The sequence below is a fragment of the Rattus rattus genome, chromosome X (assembly GCF_011064425.1).
Source record: "Rattus rattus isolate New Zealand chromosome X, Rrattus_CSIRO_v1, whole genome shotgun sequence".
Lineage (NCBI taxonomy): Eukaryota > Metazoa > Chordata > Mammalia > Rodentia > Muridae > Rattus > Rattus rattus.
In genome coordinates, this window is record NC_046172.1 from 130,078,911 (window position 1) to 130,090,012 (window position 11,102).

Consider the following 11,102-nt stretch of genomic DNA (forward strand, 5'->3'; position numbering starts at 1 on the left):
AGACCAGTTTAGGCCATGGTGGTCCGATAGCACGCATGGGATTATTTCTATCTTTCTGTACCTGTTGAGGCCTGTTTTTGACCAATTATATGGTCAATTTTGGAGAAAGTACCATGAGGAGCTGAGAAGAAGGTATATCCTTTTGTTTTTAGGATAGAATGTTCTATAAATATTTGTTAAGTCCATTTGGTTCATGACTTCTCTTAATCTGTTTATGTCTCTGTTTAATTTCTGTTTCCATGATCTGTCCATTGATGAGAGTGTGGCGTTGAAATCTCCTACTATTATTGTGTGAGGTGCAATGTGTGTTTTGAGCTTTAGTAAGGTTTCTTTTATGTATGTAGGTGCCCTTGTATTTGGGGCATAGATATTTAGGATTGAGAGTTCATCTTGGTGGATTTTTCCTTTGATGAATATGAAGTGTCCTTCCTTATCTTTTTTGATGACTTTTAGTTGAAAATTGATTTTATTTGATATTAGAATGGCTACTCCAGCTTGCTTCTTCTGACCATTTGCTTGGAAAGTTGTTTTCCAGCCTTTCACTCTGAGGTAGTGTCTGTCTTTGTCTCTGAGGTGTGTTTCCTGTAGGCAGCAGAATGCAGGGTCCTCATTGCATATCCAGTTTGTTAATCTATGTCTTTTTTATTGGGGAGTTGAGGCCATTGATGTTGAGAGATATTAAGGAATAGTGATTATTGCTTCCTGTTATATTCATATTTGGATGGAGGTTATGTTTGTGTGCTTTTTTTCTCTTTTGTTTTGTTGCCAAGACGATTAGTTTTTGCTTTTCTAGGGTATAGCTTGCCTCCTTATGTTGGGCTTTACCATTTATTATCCTTTGTAGTGCTGGATTTGTAGAAAGATATTGTGTAAATTTGGTTTTGTCATGGAATATCTTGGTTTTCCATCTATGTTAATTGAGAGTTTTGCAGGATACAGTAACCTGGGCTGGCATTTGTGTTCTTTAGGGTCTGTATGACATCAGTCCAGGATCTTCTGGCCTTCATAGTTTCTGGCAAAAGTCTGGTGTGATTCTGATAGGTCTGCCTTTATATGTTACTTGACCTTTTTTCCTTACTGCTTTTCTTTTTTATTTTGTGCATTTGGTGTTTTGACTATTATGTGATGGGACGTGTTTCTTTTCTGGTCCAATCTATTTGGAGTTCTGTAGGCTTCTTGTATGCCTATGGGTATCTCTTTTTTTAGGTTAGGGAAGTTTTCTTCTATGATTTTGTTGAAGATATTTACTGGTCCTTTGAGCTGGGAGTCTTCACTCTCTTCTATACCTATTATCCTTAGGTTTGATCTTCTCATTGAGTCCTGGATTTCCTGTATGTTTTGGACCAGTAGCTTTTTCCGCTTTACATTATCTTTGACAGTTGAGTCAATGATTTCTATGGAATTTTCTGCTCCTGAGATTCTCACTTCTATCTCTTGTATTCTCTTGGTGATGCTTGTATCTAAGGCTCCTTGTCTCTTCTTTGGTTTTCTATATCCAGGGTTGTTTCCCTTTGTGTTCTTTTTGATTGCTTCTATTTCCATTTTTTAGTTCCTTCAACTGTTTGATTGTGTTTTCCTGGAATCCTTTCACGGATTTTTGCGATTCCTCTCTGTAGGCTTCTACTTGTTTATTTTTTCCTGTTTCTCTAAGGAGTTCTTTCACGTCTTCTTGAAGTCCTCCAGCATCATGATCAAATATGATTTGAAACTAGATCTTGCTTTTCTGGTGTGTTTGGATATTCAGTGTTTGCTTTGTTGGGAGAATTGGGGCTCCAATGATGCCGATGATGCCATGTAGTCTTGGTTTCTGTTGCTTGGGTTCCAGCGCTTGCCTCTCACCATCAGATTATCTCTAGTGTTACTTTGTTCTGCTATTTCTGATAGTGGCTAGACTGTCCTATAAGCCTGTGTGTCAGGAGTGCTGTAGACCTGTTTTCCTCTTTTCTTTCAGCCAGTTGTGGGGGACAGAGTGTTCTGCTTTCAGGGGGTGTAGTTTTCCTGTTCACTGGTCTTCAGCTGTTCCTGTGGGCCTGTGTCCTGAGTCACCAGGCAGGTCACTTGGAGCAGGTTTGTCCTGTGGCCTGAAGTTGCCCTGGGTGGTTGGGTTTGAGCTCTCCACAGGAGGGCAGCAAGCAGGAAGGCCTGCCCCACCTTTTTCCAGGGCCCCCCAGGGGTCCCAGGTGGAGTTAGGTGTTTTCCTTTGGAGTCAGAAATGTGGGCAGAGTGTAGTCTCTTCTGGCTTCCCAGGCGTATCTGCCCCTCTGAAGGTTTAGCTCTCCCTCCAACAGGATTTGGGTGCAGGGAGCTGTTGACTGGTCGTCCTTCAGATCCGTGAGGGCAGGGACTCTGTTTTTATTTCTTTTGTTGAGAAGGATTTGCCAGATCTATAGCACATTTTAAATTGGGCCTTTTTAAAGTTTTATTTTGTTCTTATATATTTTGATATTAACGCCTATATATAGGATATGTGTATGTATACAGGTGGTATGTGTATGTAATCAATAGAAGAGGCTATCTATTTGAAAGAAAGGGATTGTGTTATGAGATGGTTTGGAAGAAGGGTAGGAAAGGGTTAATTGATACAACTATATTTTAATTTACAAAATTTAATTAAAACAGAAAATACCTAATTTCCCATTGATTCCCAATGTTCACACTGTTTATTTTTTTCTTGACTAGAAGAGCTCTACCCTGAGGGGAAAAGATTGACAGTCTGGGAGGAGGAAATTACCCGAGTGCAAAACATTTTGGCAGACATCAGTGGTAGAAAACTAATGTGCTAATTACAAGTGGTCACATTTGTGAATCAAAGCCAGCACCAAGATGCCAGACTACTACTTTGGGTGTGAGAATGCAATGTATAATATTTAAAGGAAACATTCCATAACAACTTTATTTTAATAGACAGTAATAACCAAAGTCTATTTACAGATGAGTAAATATAAAAGATACGATATCTATACAAGAACAAACTACTCAAAACCAAGAAAGGAAGTAGTCTTTTTAACTTTCTTTTTATATGTGTACTTTATTCATTTTCTTACTCATCCAGTCAACATTTCTGTGGTTTCAGACCCCCCTCTTTAATTTCATTCATGTCTAGTTTTAAACATAAGTATGCTTTAAATTTTTATACTAATAGATATAAATCCAACCTAATAAATTCATTTAGTGGTGCTTGAATTTTGTGCTTTTTAAAAAATTACTTGTTTTGTTTTTTCCTTTTGTTGAAAATAGATTTTTTCACATATTATGTACTCATTACAGTTTCCCTTCCCTCTACTACTCCAAGTTCCTCCCCTTCCCTTCCATTCTTATGTTTCTCATTGGAAAATAAATAGGTGTCAAGAAATTTTATAAGATAAAGAAAAAAACAAATCCATCTGAATAGGACAAATTAAACAAAAAGAAGTGAATAAAACCCTAGAAAGCAAAAGAATTTATTTGATAGATATACACACAAAGATCCACTCTATTCACACACACTTCAAGAATTCCATAAAATACTAAAGTGGAAGCCATTTATTATTTTTGTTTTATTAAGAGAGAGAGAGAGAAGAATGGAGAGAGAGAGGCGAGATGGAATTATTTCTAGAGCTTTCTTGCCCCCATCCCCTCTGGCTGTTTTGTGACTTACTTTCCATCTCACCTCCTCTTCCAAGGTTCCATGTAGTTTGAGAAAGATATTTTTTGTTTAGGAAACATCCCATTTAGATATCTAAACTATTTTGTTTTATAACTTTGATACATAACACTTTGTTTATGGATTTCTGTATTTGTCTCATCTGTCCAGGGGAAAGTCTCTGAGATGCTTTGAGAAAGACATTAATTTATTGATGAGGTAGCAAATATGCATTAAAGTTAGAAATTTATTTATAATCACTAATTTTTTAAAAGACATTATTTAGACCAGGTATATTTGGTTTTATCTGAGGTTGATGGGCTATGTAGTTTCAAGTTCTTGGTCATCGCTTCTCGGCCTTTTGGCTAAGATCAAGTGTAGTATCAAGTTCTTGGTCACCCAAGCCATGTCAGGTATGGCTTCCATCTCATGGACTGGGCCTCAAGTCAAATCAGACATTTGTTGGTCACTCCCACAGGCTTTGTGCCACCACTGCCCTAGTGTATCTTGTAGGCAGAACAGCACTGTCGGGCAAATATTTTGTGAGGGTTGGTGTTTGTTTTTTTTTGTAACAATCAAAATATTCTCCCTGATGTTAAGAGACCATAGCATAAAATGATTAAGACTTTAGGGCACTTTCATTTTTTCCATTTTGTTAGAAATAGACCTTGTTATCAGTTTGTATAAAGCAACCCACAGTCTTGTTGAACAGCCTGAGTTATTTGGGGGTTTGCTAGGACCTCCTTGGCCAATAACTCAATTAGACGAGACCCATTGAGAGTACTGGAAGCTTCATTTAGTGAAAAGAGATGTCCACTTAGGCCTCTGTCCTTCCATTTTTTGGCAATTTTATGTAAATTGCCTTCATATATGTGTATATTTTAAGAAGCTTCTACTGTATTAAGCTGGCATCTGTGGGTTCTTAGAGTCTGCAACACATCCATCTGTGACATTTTGGCTTTTAGAGTCTCCATTGAGAAGTCATGTGTAATTTTGATAGGTCTATCTTTATATGTTACTTGGACTTTTTCCTTTGCTGCTTCTAATATTCTTTCTTTATTCGGTACGTTTAGTGTTTTGACTATTATTGGAGTTCTGCATGATTATTTTACCTTAATAAGCATCATCACTCATTAGGTTAGGGAAGATTTCTTCCATGATTTTGTTGACTATTTTTGTTCTGTGCCTTTGACCTTGATATCTTTCCTCTTTTCTTTTATTTTTCCTTATTTTTAGACTTTTGTCTTTTGATAGTGTTCCAGATTTCCTAGATGTTTTTGCCTTGCTTTTTGGGTTTGTTTCTTGTTTTGTTTTATTCAATGTCTGGTATGGTACCTTCCATCTCTTGTATTGTGTTGATTTCTGTTGATGAGGTTTGCCTCTGAGATTATTGTTCAATTTCCTAAATTTTTCATTCCCAGATTTCCCTCAATTTGGATTTTCTTTAGATTCTATTTCTACTTTCAGGTCCTTAACTGTTTCATTCACTTCCTTCCACTAATTGATTGTGATTTCTTTGAAGGATATATTCATTTTCTCTTTAAGGACCTCTATCAGATTCAAAAGTGTATTTTAAGGTCTTTGTTTTGTGCTTCAGCTATGGTGCAATTCGCAGGGCCTGCTGTGGTGAGACATATTGTCCATACAATTATTAATTATAGTTTTTTGATCATGTTTAGGCATCTATGCTTGGGAAAAATGTAATTCTAGGTGCTGGTATCTGGTTTTATTAGGTAGGTGTTTTTTTCCCTTAGTTTCTGTTGCCCTTTCTGACTCTTAGGAGGGTGTGGTGGCTGTGTGTTGCCTGGTAGGAAGTTCTTCTGGAATCCTGATTGCTGTGGCCACTGTGGATTCCAGATAAAATGTGTTTCTGGTATTGGGGGCTGACACATTATAAATGATTTAAATTAATAGTCTGTGTATATTAATTAATGCTGGAAATTAATACAGAGGCAGTTATTCCTTAACCAGTTAGTTCCCCAAATAACTACACAGATACCTTTTAATATTTCAAAACTTAAGTGTTAGCTGCAGATTCTCAACTAGCTCAACTAGGTTAACCTGACCACCTAGCCCTATCAAGGCACATGGCTAGCTATAAATTCCAGGCCTGTATCTACATCCATTTCCTCCTGTCTCCAGGCAAGAAAGTCTTCCTATTTGTTCTCAGAGTTCCTTTTTCCCTCCCAGGAAATCCTGCTCTCCTCTCTCTACTGCTCAGTCACAAGTTTTAGCCTTTGTTGACCAATTAACTTGGGGAGCAAGGTTTGCACCACAAAAGCTAGCCTATGGAGAATATGCTTATCTTGGGGCAACCAGATCTTGGGGAGCAGAATTTAGCATCTGTCTATATAGCAGCAGGACACCAACTCCAAACAACACAGGATTGGGTATAGGCTAGGAACTTGTGCTGAGGAGGTCCACAGGAGGGAGGAAAAATAGGGTTTTCTACAGTTTCTGCTTAGTTACCTGGAAATGGGGCAGAGCTCAATGAGAGTCCCTGACAGGTAGTCTGCTACAAAGCTGGGGAGAAAAACAAAAGACCTGAAACTCTCTTATCCACTTTTCTGGCTTACTTGCTTCTCTGGAAGGCTTGGCTGGCATGTTCTCAGGGAATTCTTGCAGGGGTTGAAGGCTAGGATAATAGAATGAATGGGAGAGGAAGGTCAGCAGAGATCTGTATGGCCCATAAGAGATGAGGGCGTAGAGGAGGGGGAGTCTGGAGCAGGTAGTCTGCTACAGAGTTGGTGGTAAGACTAGGGGATTGTATTTGGAGAACAGGAGGGAGAGGTAAAAGATCCAAAGTTAGCCCACTTTGATTCCTTGGCAAAAGGGTGGACTGTAGATTCAGGGAATGCCTTCTGGAGTTGGGAGATAGAACAAAAAGATGGGACAGGGGAGCAAGTTTGAGGTGGAAGATCAGTGTGACCTACTAAGGGTAAGGGGACAGAGAAAGAGAAGACCTCAGCAGGTGGTCTGCGGCAGAGCTGAGGATGAGACTGGGGTATTAGATTTGGAGCAGAGAAGGTAGAAATGAAGATCTGCAGTTAGTTTCCTGGCTTCCCCGGCCAGAGTCAGATTGCATTTAATGTTTTTAAGGCTGCATGAGATCAGGCCTTTAGCCAATTTCTACAGCCTTTCTATGACTATCACAGTGCATGTACCACAGCCGAGTGCCATTTATACAAAGAGGACATTCACACTTATTAAGCTTCTCTAGCTAGCAAGGTAAGGTCAGTATGGACAAAGAAAAACAGTGAGCCCACAAGACAAAGGGAAATGATAGCAAGAAGGAAGGAATAAAAGAACAAAAAAAGAAAGAAGTAGGAAAAAGATATTAACGTAAGTTTTTTTAATAAAGAAAAACAACAACCCTGATATCTAGCACCATGGAAAATATCTGAACTGTTTACACCATTCATAATCAGTCCATGGTTTTTATCATAGCTAAACCATTACTATAATTGCTTATAGGAAAGGTGCTATACTGTTATCTTGGCTTAAGTTCTTTAAACCCAGCCTTTTCTGCTGAATTCTATCACCTGGAAGATGAGTGTATGGAGGTATGAACAGGATGGTGAATTGGCCCCAAATAGCCACAGTCATCAATTCTAAGAGATTGTCCATTGATGTTCACTTTTCTCTCCCACAATAAAATTAGTCACCGGGATAGAATCTCTGTTCTATTTAGGAATTGATCATGTTGGTTTTATCTGTATTTTGTCACACGCTTTATCTTTTTCTGGCTACATGAAGTTCTATAACTGATTGAGTAAGCCTTCCTTTATTCACCAATTTCTTTGAGCATAATGAATCCCTCCTTTTTGAACAGAAATCTATGAGGCTACTGGGTTTATTGGACTTTGTTGGTGCTCCTGAACAATATGCCTAAGGAGTGGAATTTGGTTCCTAATCCCTGTTCTTCTTAGGGAAAAGAGCATGTGTCTCAGGAGATTGGTCAAAGAAGGAATCCTGGTGACTTTCGATTAAAGACTGTCTTGTCAGGCATGAGGGATTTGGAGGAGGCAGACATCCTGCCTGCTATTACAAATGTTGAGTAGGACATCTAGTTGACCCTTGATTTCTGAGCTATGCAAGTCTTTTTGCATATTCATGTACTTCATCAGTGAAGCAGAGGTACTAACTACTGTAACAAAAAGGAAAATAGGAGAGTCTATTCTTTTACTTCTGAAATACCTATTCTGGGTCAGGTTCTGTGGAGAAAGTTAGAATATAGATAGTAATAAAATGAACTAATCACATCTTTTTAAGCTCATGATAGGGAAGATGTGTAATAAGGAAAGGATAATGCAATCAAAGCAAACCTCTCCATGATAGAAAGTCATTGGAAGCTTTTTTAAATTATTATTTACTTTTATTCATGTGTGTATATGTTTGTGTTTACACCTTCATAAATATATGCCATGTGTGCATAGTCCAAAATAGAGTATCAAAGTTCCTAATGCTGGAGTTATAGGTGGCTGTGAGATACTCGATTTGGGTGCTGGGAACTGAACTTGAGTCCTCTGGAGGAACAGTAAGTAGCCTTAACTGCTGAGCCTTTTCTCCAGTCCCAACACTAGAAATATTTAAGCACAGGAAAAAGTAAGTTGGTTTAAGAAGTTAAAAGTTTCCTTTGTTCAGTTTGGGAAGAATAGATTGGAAAAACCAAGAGCTAGCACAACGGTAGTCCAGACACAAGTTCTCTTAAATTCATCATGATTGAATGGAGTGCTTGGCCATGCCTTTGTTAAATAGTTTATCTTATTTATTTTATTTTCTGTTCACCTGCTTCATTATTCAATTATTTCCTTCTTACTTCGCTCAATAACTCCTTGGAAATTTTGAGCTAAACCCTAAGGTAGAATTGAGTAACATAGATACTAAAGAAAGAAGGGTGGATGATTACTATGGCCTATAGAGATCATCCTCCTAAAGTTCCTAATTTCCCACAAAAAGTCTGACATAAAGAAGGATCTCAAATAGTGGCTGGACATTTATTGGAATGAATGGGCTGAGTGAATCAAAGTCAGTTTATTTCCAAAATGAGAAATATTGGATCCTGTATATTTAGTAATGAAAGTTTGCAAACATTGGGTTAGAGACAATGACAAAACAAAGACTTAGATACAATGGTTCCATAAAGTGGGCCCCACTTAAAGAAAAGGGATTGAGGGAGGGGCTAGGGGGCTGATGGACAGGAAACCAGGAAAGGGAATAATGTAAATAATAAACAAGAAATACCCAATTTAAAAAATGGGAAAAATAAATAAACAAAAAATAAAAAACTTAAAAAATGAAAATGGGTTGCTGTGTTTAGTAACAACAGAAGGGGAAATTTTCAAAGTAATTTAGAAAAAAATTTTGCATGGATGAGCATGGAGGAGTTGGGGTACTTATAAATAAATTTCTGACATTTCTGATATAGCAAACAATTCAGAATCTCTCTATATGACATTTCCCCATCTTGGTAGACAGAGTCATATTCAGTGCATCTGTCTGAGTCAGAAATGACAGTTATTTGGAACTCCTTTCCCTCCTTCTCTTCTGCTTCTCCTCCTTTACTTCTTGCTCCTCTGCCCCCTCTTCTCTCTCTCTTCCATTTAACCTCTCCTTCTAATGAATCTCCAAGTTCTCTCAATCACACTTGTTAAACATGTTAGACGTATTACTTTTCCCCATGCCAGAAAACACCAACCCATCTCAAGCCATTACTATCTTTAGTTCTTACTTCTGCAATGATCTACATTTCCAGAATCTAATAGGTTATGTATTTCTGTAATCAATTCTCTATCAAGAATAGACATTTTAAATGCCACATGATTTTCATCTTACTTAAATTCTTCCAATGGCTAATTGTTTGTTGTCATTTTATATGTCTTTTTGAATGTGTTACTTTCTTCTACTATGCTAGTTTCTTCAGATTCATCTTCTTGAAGCTGGGGTTTCAAATATTTGATTCTTCCTGAGCAACATATGTTTATATCTCTCCCCTTTATTGCACAAAAGAGGATACTGGTTTTGGAAGGTGAAGGTCAATGGAGTGAAACAGGCACAGTCCCTCAATATTTTTCCTCACGAGGAACCAAACTACCAATTGTACTGATTTTTTCTTAGTATGGTACTGTGTAGAGAAAGAAAGGAGGGAAAAATGATACGAAATAGTCCATGTAGTATATTATCTTATCTTTTAAATTTTATTTCAAAGGCATACAAAGTTATTAATATTAATGGTGAGGGGAATCACTGTATTGGAAATAATACAGTTTGATTGTTCACTGGTCCAACATAGTCCAGAACTTAAATATACATACACCTTCTATACAGGAGATTAAGGAATTCCTGGGAAAAGTTTCTAGAGGAACACAATGGGCTTGGAGAATATATATTGGCATGTGTGGATCACAGAACATATGCTACATGTCTATAAATGATTTTTTATTATTATTTTCTCTTTTAAAACAAAGTCTCATTCCTGGCTAGCTGAGAAGTCATAATATAGAGCAAACTGTTTTCAACCTTGCAGCAATTCTTCCTCAGCCTCCTGATTGGGCTACAGGTATGTGCCACCATGCCTAACTTGTGAGAGATGCTTTTAGGACCTAAGTAGAAGACCATAGTTGGTAACTTTTTTTGACAAAAGTGTTGTAAGAGGGTCAGAGGTCCCTCTTTCTTCATTGGCAGGTCTGAACTTTCAGCAGAATATTCATGATTGATGGAGAAGTAAAGAAATGTCATAGGGACTAGAATTGTGAGACAGTTTCTAAGATTTTGTTTTCCTTTAGATAAACTTCTCAGGATGAGGACTGAGGGAGAATTCATCTCAGTAATAGTAGTTGTTAACTTGAGTACGGCCCTGGTTTTTTTGTTTTGTTTGTTGTTTTTTGTTTTTGTTTTTCTATTGGATATTTTATTTACATTTCAAATGTTATCCTGCCTCTCCACCCTGACATTCCCCTACACTGTGGTAGGACCAAAGGCTTCCCCTTCCATTGGTGCCCAACAAGGCCATCCTCTGCTACATATGCAGCTGGAGCCAGGGGTCTGTGTCCATGTGCACTCTTTGGGTAGTGGTTTAGTCCCTGAGAACTCTGGTTGGTTGGTATTGCTGTTCTTATGGGTTTGCAAGCCCCTTCAACTCTTTAAATCCTTTCTCTAACTCCTCCAATGAAGACCCTGTTTTCAGCTCAATGGTTGGCTGCTAGCATTTGCCTCTGTATTTTACATGCTCTGGCAGAGCCTCTCAGGAGACAGCTATATCAGGCTCCTGTCATCATGCACTTCTTGGCATCAACAATATTGTCTGGGTTTGGTGGCTATATGTAAATGGGCTGGATCCCCAGTTGGGGCAGTCTCTAGATAACCTTTCCTTCAGTCTCTGCTCCAAACTTTGTCTCCATATCTCCTCCTATGAATGTTTTTGTTCCCCTTTTAAGAAGGACTGAAGCATCTGTACTTTGGTTATCCTTATTCTTGAGCT

General features: G+C 38.0%; 1 pseudogene; it reads left to right on the forward strand.

Annotated features, from left to right (window-relative positions):
* The first annotated feature begins 3,967 nt into the window (after nucleotides 1-3,967).
* On the forward strand, nucleotides 3,968-4,053 carry LOC116889553 (annotated as a pseudogene).
* The last annotated feature ends 7,049 nt before the right edge of the window (nucleotides 4,054-11,102 follow it).